The sequence below is a fragment of the Cupressus sempervirens genome, chromosome 11, assembly GCF_028749045.1.
Source record: "Cupressus sempervirens isolate cs-2001-9-10 chromosome 11, ASM2874904v1, whole genome shotgun sequence".
Lineage (NCBI taxonomy): Eukaryota > Viridiplantae > Streptophyta > Pinopsida > Cupressales > Cupressaceae > Cupressus > Cupressus sempervirens.
The window spans coordinates 351,132,634-351,157,091 of NC_143128.1; the positions used below are offsets into that span (position 1 = coordinate 351,132,634).

General features: G+C 32.6%; 1 pseudogene; it reads right to left on the bottom strand.

Annotated features, from left to right (window-relative positions):
- LOC149529525 (T-complex protein 1 subunit delta pseudogene) overlaps positions 1-18,286 on the bottom strand; it is a 32,903-nt pseudogene extending 14,617 nt beyond the window's left edge.
- Between the last annotated feature and the right edge of the window lie 6,172 nt (positions 18,287-24,458).

Below are 24,458 nucleotides of genomic sequence, written 5' to 3' on the forward strand. Positions count from 1 at the left end.
ATGATGGTAAAAAAAAGAATGAGGCTGGAAGTAGCAATCAGAACCAAAGGGGAAACAATTCCAATCATTTCCTTGATCAAAATAATAGAGGTTAGAGAGGAAGAGGTATAGGACAAGGATCTTGTAGCTTAGTCTTGTAGATTACTATAATGAAGGGGCCCATGTGGGTTAGCATATTGTACTTGTGAATTTTGTAATTCTACATTTGCAGCACAAATAAGAAGTCCATATTTTGTTCTCACATTTTTTTGTTGTTCCTTTATTTTTTTTATGAGTTTATGGTTTTAAGGGGAGCACCCTTCATCAAGTGGTATTAGAGATAGAGTTCTTCAATGTGTCGACAAATCACTGACAATGGGGCAGTTCACACTAGGACCATGGTTCAGGCTAAGTATGTAGATAGGTCATCGATTGTGAGGTAGTTTGCACTAGGGTTTTAGTAGAAGTGTGAAAATGCCTCCATGAAGAGAGCATGGCAGAAGAGCTATAGGTGTTACACCTGAGGGTTTCCTAACCTCCAAAGAAAAATGAAAGAATTGGAAGAAAAAATGCATGGAGGAATAAATCTTCCTGTAAGAGATGAAAGTGAGGATGAGAACAAAGTAGAAGAAAATGTGAAAGCAGAGGCAGTTCTAAACCTAGAGGAAGAGAGACTCTTTAGGGCCATCTCCAAGATTCAAAAAAGATATAAGTTTGAAGTTCCCACATTTTCAGAAAATCTTAATCTAGAGGAGCTAATCGATTGGTTCAATGAACTAGAGGAGTACTTAAAGTATGAAGATATTGAAGATCTTGATAGGGTCAAGTTTGTGAAGGAAAAACAAAAGAGACATGTGAAGATCTGGTGGCAGGAGGTTTAGTTGGAGCAAAATAGAAAGGGAAAGGACAAAATCACTAGATGGGAATGAATGGTAGCTAAACTAAAGTAGATCTGGAAGAGGAGGCTTCTGTTGGAAATGTTTTCATTGTGAAGAAGAAGGGCATAGAGCCTTTGAATGTACCCAATGCCAAGGAAGGAAAGATTGAAGAATCGAAGGCCAAGCCAAAGTTTCACATGTTGATGAAGATATCAGATCCTCACATTTTGAAGATGCTGAAAGAAGAGAAGTCTTAGTTAATAGAAGAATCCTACTGAGTGGTGAGAATGAACCTAATCAACGAAGGAGCTTGTTTCATACAAGGTGCAAATGTGAATATAAGTGTTGTCATATGATCATTGATGGTGGAAGTATTGACAATCTGGTGTCAGAAATGAATCACCAAGTTGAAACTGAAGAGATGAAAACACCCACATCCATGTCATATTAATTGGAGTGCAAGATGACCATAAGGTAATGGTCAATGAGTAGTGTTCAGTGAAGTTCAAGATTGGAATCTACCAAGATGAGGTACTTTGTGATATCATACCTATGAACATATTTCATATGTTGTTGGGTAGGCTGTGGCAGTTTGAAAAACATGTTGTACACAATGGGCAAGCAAATACCTACACTTTGACCAAGGATGGAGTGAAACATAAGTTGAAGTCATTGAAGGATAAAGAAGAAAAGGTATGTAGCATTGTTAGAATATGTTATGTTGATGGAAAATAGTTTCTCAAAGGTATGAAGCATGAGCATATGTGTTTTTCTATAATTCCAAAAGATAGTAAAGAAGAAGTAGAGGAAGTACCCATAGAAGTTGCAGACATGTTGGGAGAGTTTTTTGATATTGTATTAGATAATGTAGCTAATGGATTGCCCAAAATGAAGAAGATTAGTCACCAGAAGGATTTGGTTCTAGGAGCTAGTTTTCCAAACAAGGTAGCATACAAAATTATACCAACAAAAAGTGAAGAGTTGAATGGACAAGTTCATAAGTTGTTGCAGAAGGGGTTGATTCAAGAGAGTCTGAGTCCATGTGTTGTACCAATAGTATTAGTGCTAAAGAAGAATGGTGAATGGAGGATGTGTATAGATTCTCACACTAGCAATAAGATCACAATCAAGTACAAATTTCTATTGCCAAGGATGGATGATAGTATGGACTAATTGAGTGGATCTGAGTATTTCACAAACATAGATCTAAAGAGTAGGTACCATCAAATTCATATCAGAGAAGGTGATGAGTCAAAGACTACTTGCAAGGCAAAAGAAGAATCGTATGAGTGGCTAGTCATGCCTTTTGGGCTAACCACTGCACCCAACACTTTCATGAGGCTCATGAATGAGGTACTGGAGGAATTTCTAGGTAAGTTTGTCATTGTTTACCTAGATGATATTTGGATCTGTATTAGGACATTGGAGGAGAGTTTGATCCATATTTGCAAGGTGTTTAATAAGTTGAGGGAAGAAAAGTTGTTGATAAACCTGAAGAAGTGCAGTTTTGTAAAGGAGTTGGTGTACTTGGGATTTGTAGTTTTAGTAGAAGGTTTGAAAATGCACCTAGAGAAAGTGAAGGCTATCCTTGAATGGAATACTCCAAGGAGTGTGAAAAAGGTAAGATATTTTCATGGATTGACTAGTTTTTATAAAAAGTCCATAAGAGGTTTTAGCAGTATTTGTGGACCCCTAACTGAAACAATGAGAGGGGATAGGAAATAATTTAAGTGGACTATAGGGGTAGATAAGAGTTTTAATCTATTGAAACAAAAATTTATTGAGCAACCTATTTTAGCACTTCCTGAGTTCAACAAGGTGTTTCAAGTAGATTGTGATGTTAGTGGTACTGTAATACGAGTTGCTATGAGCCAAGAAGGTAGACCTGTTGCTTACTATAGTGAGAAATTGAATGATGCCAAAAGAAAATATTTTTTTTATGATTATGAATTTTATGCTATAGTTCAAGCATTGAAGAAGTGGAGACACTATCTTCTTCATAAGGAGTTTGTTTTGTATGCTGATCATCAAGCTTTGCAATACTTAAATAGTCAAGGAAAATTGAACCAAAGGCATTTAAAGTGGGTTATTTTTTGTAGAGTTATACATTTTTTTTGAAACACTGGAGTGGTAAGTCTAAAAAAGTTGCATATGCTCTTAGTAGAAGACAACTTTTGCTGATAGAAATGCAGATAGAGTTAGTTAGGTTCAAGGAACTTAGTACTTTGTATCTAGATGATTCTAATTTTGGTAAGTGTAGAAGGCTTGTATAGAACTTGTTACACTTGATAGGACAAAGTGGTTGGATTTCATGATCCAAGATAGTATGTTGTTCAAAGGAAGCCAGTTGTGCATTCCCAAAAGTTCAATGAGAGAGAATCTCATCAAGGAGAAGCATAGTGGAGGATTGGCTAGACATTTTGGTAGAGATAAAACCATAGCTTTGGTTGTTGAGAATTATTACTAGCCACAATTGTAGCAAGATGTGAAGAAGTTTGCACAAAGTTGTAGAGTATGTCAGATGGCAAAAGGAGGAAAGTAGAATACAAGGTTGTATCAGCCATTACCTATACTAAAGAAGTCATGGGAGGATCTTAGCATGGATTTTATTCTTGGATTGTTGAGGACACAACGAGGGCATGATTCTATTTTTGTGGCGATTGAAAGGTTTTCAAAGATGGCACATTTTGTTCCTTAGAAGAAGACTAGTGATGTTGTTCATATAGTAGAATTATTTTTTAGAGAAGTGTTGAGACTACATGGTTTACCAAAGAGTATAGTTTTAGATCAAGATACCAAATTTGTTGGGTATTTCTAGCATACATTGTGGAAGAAGTTAAAGATGGATTTGAAGTTTAGTTCATCACATCATCCACATACTGATGGACAGACAGAAGTTGTGAATCACAGTTTAGGAAACTTACTGAGATGTTTGGTTGGAGACAAGCCAAAAGGATAGGATATGATTTTACCATAGGCAGAATTTTTATATAATAATTCTATCAACAAGAGTGCTAGTTAATCACTACTCCATATTTTATATGGGAGTAGTCCCAAAAATGCTTTTGAATTGAGGTAGTTGAATAAAGGAGAGATAAGTAGTGCTAAAGAAGAAGAATTTGTTGAACATTTGAAGAACATCCATGAGAAGGTGAGGAAGCACATTATAAAGATGAATACATAGTATGAGGCTAAGGAAGATGTGAAAAGGAGGTACAAGGAACTTCAAATTGGAGATGAAGTCATGGTTCATTTGAGAAAGTAGCATTTTCCAATGGGTACATATAATAAGTTGAAGATGAAGAAGTTTGGACCATGCAAGATAGTGAAAAGGCATGATTCTGGAAATGCTTATGAAGTGGAGTTTCCTATTGAATTGAATATTTCACTAGTATTTGAGAATTCATATTTGATAGAGTATTATGAAGGAGGTGGTGGAGATGAAGTTACAAAAGCACAATGGAGTATTTCAGCAACTAGTTTAGCTACAAAGGAGATTGAGGAGATATTGGATAGTCATATTGGTAAAAGTACAAGAAATACAACTTATGAGGAATACCTAGTACAATGGAAAGGGAGGCCAATGGAGGATTCATCATGGCTAGCAAGGGAGGAGGTTAACCATCTTGGTTTTCCGCTAAACACTTGAGGCGTGATAGAGTCACTTCTCAAATTACCCTAGGTATTTGATGCAGGAGCATCTTGGGTGTAACAACAATCTTCCATTACCCAAAAATATTTTTATTTTTAGTATTTTTCTATTTTAATAAGGACTAGTAGACAAGGTGGTTACTATTTCTAAGAACTTGCTATTTTTAGCAAGTTTCTCATACAAGCTCAGAGTGTTCTCATTTTCTACATGAAGGCTCATTTTAGAGTTATGAGCCTACCATAAGAAACTCATTGCCCAAACTTAAGTATCAGAGAAGTTATTATACATTTTCGGTGGAAAAATTTGTAGAAAAATATTTAGGCTAACCATTGTAGGCCTTAGATTTCCTAGATGAGGTCTAAAAGCTTGATAAAGGGTACTAACGTAGTTTCAAGCCTGTAGATCAGGAGCTAGTGTTTTTGAAAAGTGGCTATAATAGCCAATTAGAGCAATAGTTTGAGAATTATGACCTTCCAAAATTGGGCTACCTGGAATATCTAAAATAATTGTCAAAGATGTATTTGGCCAACTCTATATGTATTGTTAGGGTTTGTCAGCCCTAGGTATTAAGTTTCAATGTCCAGAACCTTCTCAGGTGGGATAAAATTGCATATTTAAGAAAGGCTCAAACATTGTCTAGAATAACTCTAGGTGTAGTTCGCAGCTTAGTCTTATAGATTATTGTAATGAAGGTGCCCATGTGGGTTAGCATATTGTACTTGTGAATTTTGTAATTCCACATTTGTAGAGTAAATAAGAAGTCTATATTTTGTTCTCACATTTTTTGGTGTTCCTTTTTTTCTATTATGAGTTTATGGTTTTAAGGGGAGCACCCTTCATCAATTGGTTGTATCATCCATTACTAGGATAAAGAAGTTTATGGAAGGTTAACCAAATTTATCGAGTCAACCACAAACAAATTTAAGAATAAGTTTAAATTTCTCAATTTAAACACTAATAATCAATCATTAAAAAGGGGGAAGTCTCGTGATAATAATTTTTTTCAAAAGGAGTTATAGGGAGAAAAAAAAAAGGATCTCCTTCATCAGATGATCACTAGGAATCAAGCTCGGATGCAAAGTTAGTAGTCATTAGAAGGAAGTAAAGAGATATAAACACTAAAACTATTATATAGGGCTATCAATAGTTTTTAATTTCATATAAATAGTAGTATGTAAGAAGTAGTATTAGATCATATGTGTAGCTTTCATTACTTAGCTTTTAAATTTTCAAGTTTCAAATAGCATAAAAATTTACACATATGGACTTACACCATATGTCAATTATGTTTAGTAATATGGTATATCTTGTTTACAAAGTATGAAACACTAATAAATTTATAAGGTAATGGAAATTTGAACATACTTCTTTTGTTGGCAAGCATTATATCCAGTTTAGAGATTAATTGGTTCCACAAATCTACATTAGAATAATATATCTAGGACTAATAAAATTAACTTATAAACATATATTTAACAAAAGATTTAAGTTGTAATTTCTTAGTTGTTGATATTATATAATTTTTATAATGAATAATCATGGAAGACATGCTATTATAGCCCTAATAATCTCCTTTCTAACTAAATAGGGGGATATAGCTATAATAAAGGTTATCCAGCTAAAATAATCAGTTATCTACTATATATATTTAATAGTTTTAATAGATTTTGTATCCTAAATAATATGTTATTTAGCTATAAAAAAGTTTTTTATTTAAATAATAGATTATTAGGATGCAATATTTGTAATAGTTGTAATAAGACAAAGAATAATTTATCATAATTTCAGGTAAAAGTCATCTCATTAAATTAATTTATTTTGATTAAAGTATGTCATTAGTGATTTAAGGAGAGTTTTACATATTTTATAATTTGCTAACAACTTGATCTTGCCATGTTCAGAAGTAAGTATGTGCAAGGGTACGTCACTACAAAAGGAGGTCAAAAAAAGGCTCACAGTGAAAAAAAAATCATGAAAAGAGAAAAAATGTAATATTATTTTAATGCAACTTCATATGGTAACTCTGTATTTCATGTAACTGTATTTTATTAAAAAAAGACTCACTATGGAAGGAAAAAAACATGAAAAGAGAAAATCTGTCAAAAATATTTTAATGTAACTTTACATGGTAACTCCATATTTCATGTACTTTATTTTTTAAAAAGGGGGATGTACCTTTAAAATAATGTAAAATGAGGTATGCCTCATTAAATTTGATATTAGTAATATGATGAAAGTCCATGCAATTCTATATAAGCACACTTGATGTTATATTCATGCTTTTGGGTAAGATTGTGCATGAGTTTATCAGCATCACTGTTTACAATTAACACTTAATGTTTAAAATTAATATCAATTAACACTGATTGTGGAAATCTATTACAATTAACACTTAATTTTATCAATTACCATTATATGCATGAGGTATACAATTTTTTTAATAAATAATCATTCCTATTAATTTTTAATTAAAGGTACACTGATCATAAAAAAAAAGGAGGAGAAAGAATCACTCCATTAGAGTCACATTAGAGTCACACAAGAAACTCTTGAAAAGCCAAATAGAAAGATAAATGTGAGTAGAGTCCAAAAATAGCAAAAAGAACAATAAATTTCTAAGCAACTCAAGTAGTTCCCATGAAAGGCAAAGGATTATGTTTATCCTTCTTTCCTCGTACAATAATGAGGTTAGGATTGGGGTTTAGAAGGGAACATCCTTCCTTTGTGTTTTCTTCTTCTTTATTGTCCAAAGTCAACTGAGGGAGCCACTTGAGAGAATTGGACCACCTAGGAGTAAAGGGAATCACATTTTATATAGGTTAACTAGGAGTTGAAGCATAATGAGGTGACAAAGTTGAGTAATAACGTTTAAAATATCTTTCCCCACAAGAATGTCGATGAAGGATCTAGCAATGCTTGTGAGTGGTGCGTGGAAGAACTACAACCATGTTAGTGACCACCTGGTAGAGAATGCTCAGTGGAAGAAGAAATAAATGATAGGACTCTAGCAACAACTCAAGGAGCATTGCCCCAATAGTAAAGTAACACTTTCTTTAAGTAGTAGAAATAATTGTATAGGTTAATTGAGATGTTTAGAATCTCCAAATTTTGGTAGAGGTATTTGAGTTCTTCATATTTTATCAAGTATGTAATTTTAACTATTAATTGTCTCTAAAGCTAAGGTAAGAGTAGAGTTTGCAGTCCCATATATCTTATAAGTTAATTTTATTAGTCCCATATATATTATTTTGATGTAACTCCATTTTTGTAGAGTTTAAACATGAGTAAGAGTAGAGCTAGCTTCCTAAATTTTAACTCCATTTTAAATGAGCTTATTTAAATTAGGAGGGCATTAGAGTTGTACTTTGTAACTCATTTTTGGTCTAAGATTATGTGCAAAGATATCCATCTTTTCTTTTTCATGTTTTCATAGATATTTTGAAAACAGTTCGTGTCATCTTTGCAAGAAGGTGAGAAATAGTTCCTCACTATTTTGATGTGTGTTGTAAAGAGAAAGCATAGTAACCTAATGTCTCATGTTTTAGGAATAACATGTCATAAATTTATCAACTAGATCATTGAAATACTTGATACTAGATAGTAACTTACAGAATCATTCCATAGCTTTGCCTCCCAAATTTCATAGACACGGTCTCATATGACAAGTCTCATTATGAGCTAACTAAATGTAAGTGGCAAAAAAATATCTTACATGATCTTGGGGGTTTGTATTTCCTTTGTATTTATCAAATCTTGGCACCTCAAAATGAGGAGGAAAGGGAACCATTTCTAAATTTTGGTCAAAAGGATATGGGCATATATTATCTAAGGTATATCTATTGGTTGAAGATCAAATTTAAATATCTTGAATTTATTGTTGAAGCATTTGAATTTGGTGTAAAAGAGGGTCCAAAGATAGATGAGATCCACATTTATTAGAACCTTGGGTATTTTTCCTTGTGTGTTTTATCCTTGGGTATTGGAACCATATGTGTTTGATATGTATAGTTAGAAACCTTATTGATTTTGACCTTGTTGGTGTATTCTTGAAAGGTGGGCACACTTCTATAAACTATTACTCTTGAGTGAACTCATGAAGAGAGATTCTCAAGAAGCATCTTATAGCTTCATACTTGTAACGTGCAATGGAAATGAAAGAGATATTGTTCTTGTAACTCTCAAATGAACTAAGATAAATGACCCTTACAAAGTGTGCTACAAATTGGAAGATTCAATGGAGAAGGAGCAACAAGATGCTAGTTTCCAGGGATCTCCAAGTGAGAATGCAAATGAAACTAAGATGATGATGCAAGAACTAAAATATGATGCAATGCAAGTACAAAGAAAGTATCTAAAAATGATCAAGATTACTATTCCGTAATTAAGATTTGTGATTTAAGCTAAAATGTAGTAAAAGAAATACTAAGATAATATGCAAGTAAGCTAAATGAAAATGTAAATAAGAGTGCTCAAGTGCTCAAATAAAAGTGCAACAACATAACAATAGCATGAAATCAAAAGATGAAGAAGGAGAGGATAGAGCCTCCTTTTAAAGAGAAATTGATGGTTGGAGATAAAAAGGAAAAATAAATGGTGGAGAATGATTCTCATTTTGACTTTGTGCACAACATTATCAAGAGGCAAAATCAATGGTTATGTTTAAGAGCGAAAAGAATTAGTAGACTAGATTAAGAGGCAAAAGAGATTCCATTCACCTTGGAAAGTGCACATTTAATTTGTAGACAAAAGTTTTTTTCTCTTATTTTTAAATTAGGAAATTCCTTTTTCATGTGCACACAAAGGATAAATGGGATTTTATTTAACCAAATGGGAGCATGTCGCTTTAATTAAATAAAGACTTAACATAGCATGATAAAACCATAGGATATATTTAAATAAATGATTAAATGATGATTTGATCAATGATAAATGATTAATAAGTTATGCAAACTTGACAAAGCATAAGATGTAATCTAGCATACAAATTAAAAAAGCTGAAAAGAGAGCTTATAGCTTACTAGAGCATTTTTGGGTGATTACATTTTGCCCTCTTTGACTAATTTGTAAGAAATCTAGAAACACATTAGGTCAAATAATGATGATGTCAAAGTAATTGAGAGATTTGACTTCAAACTAGTAGTGAACAAAGTGTAGGGAGATAATTAACCCTAAACTAGTAGTGAGCAAAGGTCAGGAAGTTAGCAATATAATTATAATGCATATTTTGAAGCAAACACTAAACACTGAAATAAGGATTTATAGATAAATCAATATCCAAATTGATATGATGCGGTGAGAACTAATATGCCCAAGAGTGAATAGATTAGATCAAGTATCTTCCCTAAGCCATGAAGAAAGAAAATAGATATAGCATAATTAACTTACATCATTGAAAGATATGATATTCATGTTCCCTCATGATCAAAATCAAAATGATGTAGGGGATGTGCAAAAATAAAGAAAATTTGATCAAATTGAGCAAGGAGAAGGTCCATGATGATGGATAAGAGGTACATAAATCATTGAACCAAGTTTGACCACCAAGTGTTGAGAATGTGCCCTAGTTTTACCAAGATGATAAAATATTAGAATTAGGTCAAATGAAAGAATAAAAGTGATAAAATGGTGAAGAGCTAGAGATTACGAAGAATTGATGAAAGGATCTTTGCCTAAAAATATGTGAAGATTTTCCTTGAAAGGGTCAACTAATTAAGTAGAGAAGAAAGAAAATTTAAATCATGATAAAGATGATAAAGATGAATCTGGATTTCTATTTTGATCTTGAAAATGGATCCAAGACATTAAAATTAGGTTAGGGTTCAATTCGTGCAAAAAGTGAGACTTTGAAAAAATACCTCAAAATGTTATATAAGGAGTCCAAAAGGGTCATTTTAAAATAATTTGTTATTCGTCATTTTGTGAGTTTAGAGCCTTTAAAGAGAATATATTTAGGTCCCAATGTATGAGCATCATTCTAAGATTATTTGATTGCATAAATGGCCACAAGACTACCCTACAACCTAAGTGGTCAAAAATTAAACATGTTTCAACTTCCTTTTTAAGACTTTTCATGCTTTTGAGTCCTATTATGTGAAATTTTGTATGAGATTTTAGAAATCTGTATGCCCCTTATGTGAAACTTCATACAATGGATCTTATGTTTGTAGAGTGTCACTCAGTAGTCTATCAAAAGATCACATGATTGGAACCCATGTTAGGGAAGTTAAATCATTTCATGGCTTGGCAAGTTTCTATTGAAGTTCATCAAAAAATTTAGTTCAATATGTAATGCCATGAAAAAGACTATAAAAGGGGACAAAAAGGATTTCAAATGGATGTATGGGGAACATAGGAGTTTTGAAACATTAAAACAAAAGGTGGAAAAATTATGTACACTTTATTTGCCTTATTTCACTAAGGGTTTTCATGTTGATTGTGATGTTAGTGGAAGTTTCATTGCATATTTTTTTAGTCAATAAGGGAGACCTATAGCTTTCTTTAATGAGAAGTTGAGTGATGCTAAGAAAAGGTTTTTGGTTTATAATCAAGAATTCTATGTTATTGTTCAAACTTTGAAGAAATGGAGACATTATTTGATGCCTAAGGATTTTGTGTTTACACTAATCATAAAGCTTTATAGTATTTGGGAGGTCAAAATAAGTTGAATTAGAGATACGTGAATTGGGTAGAGTATTTTCAAAACTTTTGTTTTTTTTTAAAACATAGAAGTAGAAAGTTAAAAATATTAGTTAACGGTTTGAGTAGAAGAAGAATTTTGTTGATAGAAATGAGAGTTGAGGCACTTGGCTTTGATAATTTGAAACACTTGTATGAAATTGATCTTGATTTTGTAGAACCTTAGAAGCATTGTAAGAAACAAATGATACTAAACAAGATAAGTGGACTAATTATTTCATTTAGGAAGACATGGTGTTTAAGGAGATTCAATTGTGCATACCTAGAGGATCTATGAGGGATAGCATCATGAAGAAGAAACATAGTTATGGACTTGATGGACATTTTAGAATAGAAAAAATAAAGAAGATGATCTCTGATATATACTACTGACCTCATACACACAAAGATGTTTAAAATATGGTTAAGACTTGTAGAACTTGTCAAACAAAAAAGAGAACTAATTAGAATTTGGGTTTGTATTCATTATTCTGTGTTCCAAATAAGCCTTGGGAAGAAATAAGTATGGACTTTGTTCTTGGCTTACCTAGAACTCAGAGAGATAGTGATTCTATTATGGTAGTGGTTGACAAATTTTCCAAAATGCCTCATTTCATACCTTGTAAGAAGACATATAAAGCAATTCATGTGGCTGAGTTTTTCTTTAATGAAGTGGTAAGATTGTATGGGTTACCAAATACTATTATTTTAGATAGGGATACTAAGTTTATTGTTTACTTTTGGAGATCACTTGATATTGAGCTTAAGTTTAGTTCTACATTTCATACATGAAAAGATGGACAAACTAAAGTTGTGAATAGGAGTTTGAGTAACTTGCTGAGATGTTTGGGTTGAAATAAGCATACTAATTGGGACTTGATTTCAGCAAAAAAAAAAAAATTCTTATAAATAATTCTATAAATAGGAGTACTAAGAAGACACATTTTGAGATGGTAAATGGAATGCATCCTAAAGAAACTACTGAGTTGAGGGATTTGAGTACTAAAATGAAGAGGAGTGTTGAAGCAGAGGAATTTGTGAATGTCATGAAGACTTTGCATGAATAAGCAAAGAAGAATCTAAAAGTAGTAATCAAGACTATAAACAAAAAGTAGGTAAAGGAAGAAGACACAAATATTTTGTTTTTGGAGATGAAGTTATGATTCACTTGAAGAAGAATATATTTCCAATTGTTACCTATAGTAAGATGAAGATAAAGAAGTTTGGTCCTTATAAGATCTTGAAGAAATTTGACAATGGAAATTCTTTTAAAGTTGAATTATCATAGGACATGAATATTTTACCAATATTCAATATTGCAGATATCTTTGAGTATTTCGAATTAGATGTACAATTAAAAGATAGCCTAGATTATCCCAAGAGGAAGACTAAAAGTATTGAAACGGTTTTGGATACCAAAGTAAGTAAGAGCACTAGAGGAAAAGATTATATGGAGTACCTTGTTTAGTGGAAGGATAAACCAGTTGAAGACAATTCATGGATAACACAAGCTAAGTTGGATCTTTATGATTCAGGTTAGAGCATTAGGGTTTCTTGATGTGGTCATTAGTCTTTATTTACCTCAAGTGTTTGATGTAGGAGAATCTTGGGTCAATGGGAAATCTTGCATTAACAAAAAATATTTCTTTATTTTATGTACTAGTTGTTGTTCATGGTGTAGCCATTGCTTCTTATGGTCTCAAATTGTGTGTGGTTGGCATCTTAATGTAGACCCATTGTTGATCCTTACTCTAAATGCATGGAAGTTAATGTTCTTTGTATGTGGAAATTTGTCCCTCTTTCTACACTCACTTTTCTCTACTTGGTTCATTAAACATAGCATGGATTTTCTTTTAGTGCAATTTCCTATGATGATGTGACATCTTGTAGGGTTGGGGAACATCTTTTCCATAAGAGTACAATTTCTCTTTTGATCATTTGTAAGTTCTTTTTTTTTTTTCTCTTCCAAGGTAGGACCTATTTTGTAATTATTTTCCTAACAAGCCAACTTGTGGTCTTTCTTTGTACTAGCCATAACCAGGAAGGCCTTACAACTTGTAATATATATTTTATCATGCGACTTGTCAAATCAATCAATATCTATTCATGTATAAATTTAGTTCCTTGCTGCTAGATCTATGATTGCTTTCGTGCGTATTCTTGGCAAGGTGTTAGGAGACTAGAATTAGTTCCTTCTTCCTACATATCCTGCATCAGATTCATAACATCAATGTAAAAAATCTAGAAACAATCAAATCTAAAAGTTCTTGCTGATAAGATGAACAAATATTATGGACAAATGTGAATCTCTACAACACAAATGCATAGAAATGACTCGGGAGAATACTACACACATGACAACTTAATTTCTCTTTTAGATTTTGGAGATTGTATTCCATGATGGGTGTAAAAAATGTATGAAAGATGTTATGTTTAACTCAATTAAATCTAAACAACTAGATTATGCCCAATCTAACATACACAATGAAGAAATGTAAATGAAACCAAATAAAAATGTGTTTCTTTCCTTTAACCTACCAAATGAAGCTTGCCTCTATTATCCTGTTAGTTTTGAGTATGTTGATTAGTGAGATCTCATATTTGAACCAACTTCTTCTTCAATATGCTTCAAAATATTAGAGATTATGAAATCAGATGCAAGACTAAGACGGAAAAACAAAGAATGCTCAATATATAAAATGGATGACATAAAAAAAAATATAATATGGATGACAAGGTGAATTAACTAAATAGACAAAATAATTTATGTAGCCAATAGAGGAAATGACCACTAATTAAATAATAAATATTTAATTAATTTACTAAGCCAATTTTAAGTATATACAATAAGGCTAATTGTATGGAATATTATTCTTGATTATGTTGATCTTATGGCCAAACTATTTGTCAATCAGTGCCAATACACTTAGTCATTTGGTTGGTTACATTGTAACCAAGCATCATTGAGTCAACTTTGAAGACAGTGTCAACTGAGCATGGAGTGTTAACCGAGCGTAGTAGCTAGCCATGTTAACTAAGTAGAGTAGATAGTAGTTTTGACCGAGCTGCAATAGTAACTAAGTTTTTGAAGTGTCAACGGAGCTCTTCAATGTTTTCCAAGTCTTCAGTGTTAACCGAGTTCACAACTACTCTTAAGTGATCAATGTGGATCTAGCATCAATGTAAACTAAGTGCCATAGATTGTAGAGTTCAATGTGTTGCCGAGTATCAGTATATCACCTGAGTGGACTTCTAAAAATAAGTGTCAGTAATAAACTAACTAGGTGAAAATATTTAATGCAATATTGTAGCCAAATTTCGAATGTAATTATTTGGATTGGTATAAGCATGAGATATCTTGTCATATCCAAGTATGAATGAAATGTATGGACTATGAAGAACATGCGAGTTTGAAGATTGACTAAAGGCTACAAGCATTATACGAAAATGTAGAGTCTCATCCATCACATTGAGGTGATCATTTTACATCAAAGGAATCTCATTCAGCAAACCTAGTTGCATAGCAGAGATCAACTACTGGTTCATCCTAATAGGTGCATTAGTCAAATCTTCTAACAATGTGGACTTAACAGTCTTATGCATAATCTCCTAACAGAGTACATACTTCATGTATTGTATAAATCCTTTTAAAAGGTGGACTTAAAAATCCTTATTGCTCCTAATAGGGAATATCACTAGAAGTGATTAATTATAAGCCTTAACATGCCAACTTTATACTGTAGTACTAAAGCTTGTGGGTATCATCCCCACCCCAGTTTTACTTTCTATTATGAAGTTTTTTGGGTCACCAAATATTATGTCAAGTTTTATAAATTTTTTATTGCTTTAAGTCTTTCATACATGCAATTAAATCAAATTAGTTTATGAAGGATTAATTGGTGAATTGAAGTAAAAACTTTATTGGTTCCCGATTCACCCCCTTGTCTTAGTCACCTAGCCTTCTCTACATTTCTAATAGATTACACTCCTAACAAGGAAAAATAAAGTTATATCTATTAGAATAAGGTTATTGGTTAAGAGGAAATGGGTGTGTTAGTGAAAGATACAGTGAATGTCTTAAATGCTTATTGTTATAATTGTTGAATAAGGGTGTATCTTAGTATCATCTATATCAAAGTTTTAAAATGAAACTAATGGATCTTATCACATATGAATGAATACTAGTAGTTATACGTTCAGTTGTTGCTTCTAGTATTGATGCCAAGAAATCCTGAGAGGATATTTCTTGAGAAATTTCATTATTGCATCCATTAAATATAATGCTACTTGTGCATTCAATTATATTACTTTGTGAATCAATAAGATAATGTCAAGTTAATAGTGCATTTCTATTAGAAGATTTCTCATTCTATTAAAATAAATATTACATCTTTCTTCGAGTAGAATAATGTTTCCTCTTAGCTTCCCTATTGAGACATTACATAAATGTTATCAATATGAGTGCAAATGTGAGCACACAATAGTAGTAAGAGTATCTAATGCTTGATCAAGAAATGATAGAAGCTTTAAGCTCCTAATATTGTGGATTTGGACAATTTCTATCAATAAGAAGGGACCTTATACTCATAGAAGGGAAAATTTAAAGATGAATGTTGAATATGGTCAAGAGTGAGCCTCAAGATGTCAAAAATTTTATTCAAAATCTTGATCTTCTAGAGGAAGAGGTAGTCAATGCACTAAAAAATCTCTTGTAGTTCCCCTTGTTTGTTCTATATGCTTCATTTATGTCTACTAGTATTTTTGGTGTTTTGTCTATATTGTGCATTAAGTTGTCATTTGTTGATGGTTGGTCAATTTTAAGCTACATTTATCCTATTAACAAGATTTTATAAGTTGAAACAAAAACCTCTCATATACTATGTAGGTTTTTAAATTCACAGTAAAATATATTCAACATTATTTATAATTCTAGTCTATTTTGAAAATATTCTAAATTAACTTTTTATATATAAATAATATAGCATCATACATTACATATTAATAGTAAAGAAATTCAATTGATAATTATAAATAATATTTATCAATAACTGTAATTTTATAAATTTTGCAAATTCTCTTAACTTGTATAAAAATATAAACTATTCTAAAAATTTCTATTAAATTTGTAAAAAAAATTAAAACAATTATATCTCATTTGTAAAAATATTTAATATATCTATAAGAATTTGATAATATTATCTCCCATGCATAATTTAATAATTATAAAATTTAGTCAAAAAGAAAGAAAAGAAAGAAGATAGATATCCATATAGGTACTCACATTTCAATAATAATATTCAAGAAAACCCACCCTTTACAAGCAGGACCTTTGAAGCACATAATAACAACATAAGGAAAATTAGCACATGCATAATTGATATTTAGAGCATTGTCTATACTTATACCTCAACAAAAAATACTCAAACTCATATTTTAACTTCAACTAATTTATTTGCTTGTTTTAAAAAAACAAATTAATAGAATGAACATTCTTATATCCTTTACTCTTCACTAAAGAAAACTAATATTCCTCCATTTAAAAAATAAACTACAAATTCAATAATATTTATATTCAATATAAAATTTATTAATTTAAGATTTAAGAACCATCACCATTCAGAATTCATATTAAAAACTCTCTTAGAGGAGTTTAAATATCTAAAGCCACTTTGCCGCACTTTTCAATGTTTTATTTTTACAGCGAAATTAGAGATATGAAGCCCAAAAAAATGAATGATAAAAATAGGAAAGGGGAAAGAAATTTTGCGAACTTCATCGTTAATTAGAAACCTTGACTACGTAAAATTTGCAGTCAATAAATCTAAATAGAAAAATCACAGAGCAGTGAACAAATCTACATTCCCTCGAAAAAAGTTGATTGTTAACTAGAAATCTGGACTCTGTGAAAATTTGCATTGAACAAAATTATGAAGTTTACTATGAAAAAATTTGTATTGAACAAATCTTTCATCTTACTCTGATTCAAAGTGCCTTTTTGGACCATTCTAACTTCTGCCATTTCTAATTCCAGAGTCAGTCCTCGAACATCTTGTAAAGGTTTTCTTGCTTGTGTAGAGGCATTACAATATTTTTATTTTTTTGATGATTTTCAAGCCCGTGTAGACGTATTATTACTATGTTCCCTCGAGTTTCTGGTACGGGGATGGCAGGACGGGTTTCCAGGACAACAATTTTTTTTTGCAATTTTGGGGATATGGGGGGACGGCAAATGGGGACATATATATATATATATATATATATATATATATATATATATATATATATGTATATATATATATATGTATATATATATATATATATGTATATATATATATATGTATATATATATATATGTATATATATATATATGTATATATATATATATGTATATATATATATATATATGTATATATATATATATAGGGAAATTTTAAAATATACATTAAAATTTGCAAATATACATGTCATTCATATGAAACTAAGCACAATGCATGTTATTTAAACAATATAAAACCATAACACACAACATTTGAATGCCATCTAGGAAATAATATCCAATTTCAATACTCAATTGTCAAAATGCATATCAATATTAGTGAACAATATCATAATGATAAATATGATAAATCTGAAAATCTAAATCTGAATATGCTTAAAGCTATACGCCCAAAGGCTAGAGGGCTGCCATAAAGTATTAAGCATCAATGTATCATAATCATGTTGATGGTCAACATAAAATACATAACATAGAAAAATGAAGCAGAATGCTGCTCCTATTCTGCCTCTACCAGATTTGGAGGGGTGGGGCCCACCTCGGTGACCTAGTAAGGAGCCTTAAAATTATTTTTTAATATTCACTTTTTAATTTTTTTGAATTAAATTTAAAAAAAAAAAAAAATTCAAAAAAAAATTGGCGATGACTGGTCGTACCCGGTATGGTTGGGGGACGTTTAGGCGTGTCCCCTTTTCGTACCAAGGATAGCCAGCCATCCCCCTTTTTTATCCCAACCATCCCCAAGTTTCAGGGACATCCCTTGGTAATTTTCCCTTTTTGGGGATAGTTGGGGAATGTCCCATACCTATCTGCCCATCCCCGGGACATTCTTATCCCCGAAATGCCGAGTTTTAGGCCGACTACGCATCCTCGGGGAACATAGTATTATTACAATAATCTAAACTTTGAAAATAGAGACTTTGATGAATCATAAGAACATAATCTATCAAGCAAAAATCCTCAATTTACAAAAACTTTCCTGCAATTCAATTGCTTGGTCGGCATGAATTTAGAATTTATTCTAATGGTAAAAGAAAAGCTGCTAGATTTTCAGACTCTAATTTCTTATAAATGTCTTCCAAGCCTGCGAAGAGAGGTAATTCAATGGTCTAAAATTTGAAGTGAGGATTTGATGGAATCAAAACCTCTGAGAAGGCTTTCAAACAGAGTTGAAAAAAAGAATACCATTGTTGAAATGAAGGGAATGACAATGGTGCCCCATTACCAGTGGCCAACATCCAATTAATCCATCTGGGCTCAAGAAAAATTCAAACCCTCAACTCAAATTACTCCTTCTCATCTTATAAAGGGTAGATGTTCTTCCCTAGGGCTTGTATTTATAGATGCTAGTAAGAACAGTCCTTTGTTGGGGTCTAGTTTCAAGTCCTGTAAGTTTCTTGACAAAACTGCCCTGACAATTGATGTTTTGAACCTCCAAAGCCCCTAGCTTGTCTAAACCCCAAACCCCAGATGGTTCTTTGTTGGGGTCTAAAACAAGTGAGAGAAATACAGTGCCAATTAATGGCTTGAAGCCCTCTAGGTTTCTTGAGAAAATTGCCCTGAAGATTGATGTTTTGAAGCCCTCTAGGGTTTCTTGGTTGTTGAGACCCAAAACCCATAAGAGTGATTTGTGCGGTAAGGTGTTGAATGTGGCTTATCGTGTGGATGCCCCTTCTAGGAGAGCTCAAAACAACATGATTACACCAGTGCTTCAAAGAGGGCATTGTGTTGAAACAGGGCATGGTGTTTGCAAAGCAAAGTCATCCCTTAAAGCTGATGCCAAAGAACAAGATGGGTGCATCTCAATAGCCTCTATTTCTGATGTTAATGCTTATCATCTCATAGAGTAGTCTGTTAGCTACCAAGACATGCATGATAAAAAAAGATAGGATACCGAACAACACTATGTTTCAGCAAGCATAGGGGCTAAAATGGTTTCTGGAGTCTATACTGATGGCCATGCAAGACTGTTTGTTTGTCGCAGAGACTATCAAGTTGCTAATGGCAAATGAGAAAATGAAATTACTAAGATTGATAGCAACAAGTTTGATGAGTCTTATTCTTCTTGCTCTAGATATGGTAGCAAAAATATAGAGATTGACAGTCAACAAAAATCTAGGCAGGGATCTATCTATGTTTTTGATAATCCAAATTCGGAAGCTGAGAAGGTTGATTTGAGCCATCAGAAGAGTGAGGAAAGAAGAGCAGCACATGAGTGGATGTTGGATTATGCTCTCACAAACATAGTCCAAAAATTGTCTCTTTTCAGGGAAAGAAAGGTAAAACTACTTGTAGAGGCTTTTGAGGCTATCACACTGCCCTCCAAGCATGAAAGTAGTGAGCTACCACAAGCTTTAAGAGCTTTTCCTTTCTCAACACATATTCAAACATGTAACTAAGAGGTTTTCTATCATGTAAACTTTTTTAAACAAGCTGATAGTATTGAACATTCAGTAGCCACAAGGTTGATACATCTATGATGTACTTTATGATGTTAATAAAGTTATTTCAATTTATTAATATGTTTATTATTTTGGGTTGATATTTTCATGTGAAGCAAATAATCATTTTTCTGAATTAAGTTGAACTGGTCTAGTTTAAATAAGTAAATTTTGTTGATTTAAAAAAAAAAAAAAAAAAAAAACCTTAGAAGAGACAAATTCCTATAAACTTTGGAATACATAGTGAGTTGATTATAAATTTATCAATATTAAGTAGTTGTTTGTGTTCAGTATGTAACAAGGGTTGTGTGCAACACTAGTCCCTGCGAGATGGTTGCTAGTTGGGTTGGATGAGTCGATGCAAGACACTATTTAAATGCACATGGGAGAGGTGGTGGTAGTTGAGCTAGATGAGTTGTTTAAATGCATACAGGAGAGGTGGCTGGTAGTTGGGCTAGATGAGCTTATGCAAGACATTTTTTAAGTGCACAGGTTAGTATGCCCATATAGAGAGACCTAGTAGGGAGTGTAGAAAAGAGAGTAGTTGTGATTTTCATGTAGTGCAGCAGTAGAAGAATACATAAACATAGAAGCATCAAAGTTTAATGCTATTTCTATTTGATGGTGGTCACAACATCAAATGTTTTTGCCTTAGATATAGGCAGGGCTAGAATGAGCATCTCTATTAGTCAAGTGACACTATAAACTAGAAAAATATATTTTTACATGGACTATACAATGCATTTTGAGCTATATTTGATTCCCATTACTAAAGAACCCAACTAAAATTATAATCAAAGTATTTACCAATTTTGTAAATTTTAATTTGAGGGCAATGATTTGAACTATTGAAAAAGGAGTTCTAATAAAACAAATTATGGTCTCAAATTCCTCTATTAAAAACAAAATGGATACAATGTGCAAAGATAGAACAAGGGAAATACAAAATCTCAGACCCATACAACATTACATGGATAAATATGTGATGAAGGGGATATGCAATGAAGGGGAGCAGGCAGGGAAGAGAGTAGGGAAGAGGGTAGGGAAGCAAACGGGAAGTGCATGTTCAAATTTCAAACCTGGCACCGAGTAGGAAACTTCAAGGAGATGGATCTCAGATCCCAGGCATGCAGGATGGAATCCAAGCTGACTGTGGAGAGGCAGAGTCTGGGGATGGGGACCCACGTGAAGATAGTGGAAAGGGGAGCAGATTGGGGAGCAGGAAGGGGAGAGATTGATAACTTGTTCAAATTTCAAACCTAGCACTGGGCGGGAAATCTTAGAGAGGTGGATCTCAGAGTCCTAGCATGTAGGATGGTACCCAGGCTGACTATGGAGAGGTGGTTTTTGGGGATGGGGCCCCACATGAGGCTGGTGGTAACCATCATGTGCCAAAATCGCTATCCAAGGAGGACAGATTAGGGAATCTCCCAGTGAAATGGGCCTCACTCTTTGGTGTTAAGCCTTCAGGTAAGTCCTCTTTCCCTTTGCTTAAGGTTGTGTTTGGTTTGGAAAAGGGATCATGCACAATTGCCATTCGAGATGAAATTGTTGATCACAGCATAGCTTCAATGGTTTCCACTCTTGTGGGGAAGTTCATGGGTCAAAGACCAAACATCAATGTTGTCCAGTCCTTTACAATGAAGAAATGGAGCCTGAAAGGGCAGGTCCATGTTACTACAATGGCAAAGGGATTTTTTTCTTTTGAATTCACCTATAAAGAGGATATGGTTGACATCCTATGTAAAGGAACTTGGACCATTGGAAGGGCTACCTTGGTGCTGCAAAAATGGTCCTCAAAACTGGATTTAAATGAATCTTTCTTTTAGTAAGCTCCAGTAGGGGTTAGACTCCCAGAGCTGCCCTAGGAATTCTGGAGTGAGGAAGTGTTTAAGGGTGTGGCCAGTTCTTTTGGAGAGCTTCTCTCCATAGACCCAACTACTGCTTCTAAGAGAAGGCTGACCTATGCAAGGATTTTTATAGTTGTTAGGGAAGGGAATGATATGCCTAAAGTGGTGTGCTTTCAGTCCAAACTTGGCACTCATATTCAACAGTTGGATTTTGGATGTGTCCCATTTGGATGTTATCCAAGTAGTGAACAAAGTGTAGGGAGATAATTAACCCTAAACTAGTAGTGAGCAAAGGTCAGGAAGTTAGCAAGATAATTCTAATGCATATTTTGAAGCAAACACTAAACACTAAAATAAGGATTTATAGATAAATCAATATCAAAATTGATATGATGCAGTGAGAACTAATATGCCAAAGAGCGAATAGATTAGATCAAGTATCTTCCCTAAGCCATGAGGAAAGAAAATAGATATAGCATAATTAACTTACATCATTGAAAGATATGATATTCATGTTTCATCAGGATCAAAATAAAAATGATGTAGGGGATGTGCAAAAATAAAGAAAATTTGATCAAATTGAGCAAGGAGAAGGTCCGTGATGATGGATAAGAGGTACATAAATCATTGAACCAAGTTTGACCACCAAGTGTTGAGAATGTGCCCTAGTTTTACCAAGACGATTAAATATTAGAATTAGGTCAAATGAAAGAATAAAAGTGATGAAATGGTGAAGATCTAGAGATTACAAAGAAATGATGAAAGGATCTTTGCCTAAAAATATGTGAAGATTTTCATTGAAAGGGTCAACTAATTAAGTAGAGAAGAAAGAAAATTTAAATCATGATAAAGATGATAAATATGAATCTAGATTTCTATTTTGATCTTGAAAATGGATCCATGACAATAAAATTAGGTTAGGGTTCAATTCATGCAAAAAGTGAGACTTTGAAAAAATACCTCAAAATGTTATATTAGGGGTCCAAAAGGGTCATTTTAAAATCATTTGTTATTCGTCATTTTGTGAAGTTTAGAGCGTTTAAAGAGAATATATTTAGGTCCCAATGTATGAGCATCATTCTAAGCTGATTTGATTGCATAAATGGCCACAAGACTACCCTACAACCTAAGTGGTCAAAAATTAAACATGTTTCAACTTCCTTTTTAAGACTTTACATGCTTTTGAGTCCTATTATGTGAAATTTTGTATGAGATTTTAGAAATCCGTATGCCCCTTATGTGAAACCTCATACAATGGATCTTATGTTTGTAGAGTTTCACTCAGTAGTCTATCAAAAGATCACATGATTGGAACCCATGTTAGGGAAGTTAAATACTTTCATGAATTGGCAAGTTTCTATTGAAGTTCATAAAAAATTTCAGTTCAATATGTAATTCCATGAAAAAGACTCTAAGAGGGGACAAAAAGGATTTTAAATGGATGAATGGGGAACATAGGAGTTTTGAAACATTAAAACAAAAGGTGGAAAAATTATGCACACTTTATTTGCCTTATTTCACTAAGGGTTTTCATGTTGATTATGATGTTAGTGGAAGTTTCATTGCATATTTTTTGAGTCAAGAAGGGAGACCTATAGCTTTCTTTAATGAGAAGTTGAGTGATGCTAAGAAAAGGTTTTTGGTTTATAATCAAGAATTCTATGTTATTGTTCAAACTTTGAAGAAATGGAGACATTATTTAATGCCTAAGGATTTTGTGTTTACACTAATCATAAAGCTTTATAGTATTTGGGAGGCCAAAATAAGTTGAATTAGAGATACGCAAATTAGGTAGAGTATTTTCAAAAAAATTCTTTTTTTTTTAAACATAGAAGTAGAAAGTTAAACATATTAGTTGATGGTTTGAGTAGAAGAAGAATTTTGCTGATAGAAATGAGAGTTGAGGCACTTGGCTTTGACAATTTGAAACACTTGTATGAAATTGAACTTGATTTTGTAGAAACTTAGAAGGATTGTAAGAAACAAATGATACTGGACAAGATAAGTGGACTAATTATTTCATTTCGGAAGACATGGTGTTTAAGGAGATTCAATTGTGCATACCTGGAGGATCTATGAGGGATAGCATCATGAAGAAGAAACATAGTTATGGACTTGATGGACATTTTAGAATAGAAAGAATAATGAAGATGATCTCTAATATATACTACTGACCTCATACACACAAAGATGTTTAAAAGATGGTTAAGACTTGTAGAACTTTTCAAACAAAAAAGAGAACTAATTAGAATTTGAGTTTGTATTCATCATTGTGTGTTCCAAATAAGCCTTGGGAAGAAATAAGTATGGACTTTGTTCTTGGCTTACCTAGAACTCAGAGAGATAGTGATTCTATTATGGTAGTGGTTGACAAATTTTCCAAAATTCCTCATTTCACACCTTGTAAGAAGACATCTAAAGCAATTCATGTGGCTAAGTTTTTCTTTAATGAAGTGGTAAGATTGTATGGGTTACCAAAGACTATTATTTTAGATAGGGATACTAAGTTTATTGTTTACTTTTGGAGATCACTTGATATTGAGCTTAAGTTTAGTTCTACATTTCATACATGAAAAGATGGACAAGCTAAAGTTGTGAATAGGAGTTTGAGTAACTTGATGAGATGTTTGGGTTGAAATAAGCATACTAATTGGGACTTGATTTCAGCAAAAAAGAAAATTCTTATAATAATTCTATAAGTAGGAGTAC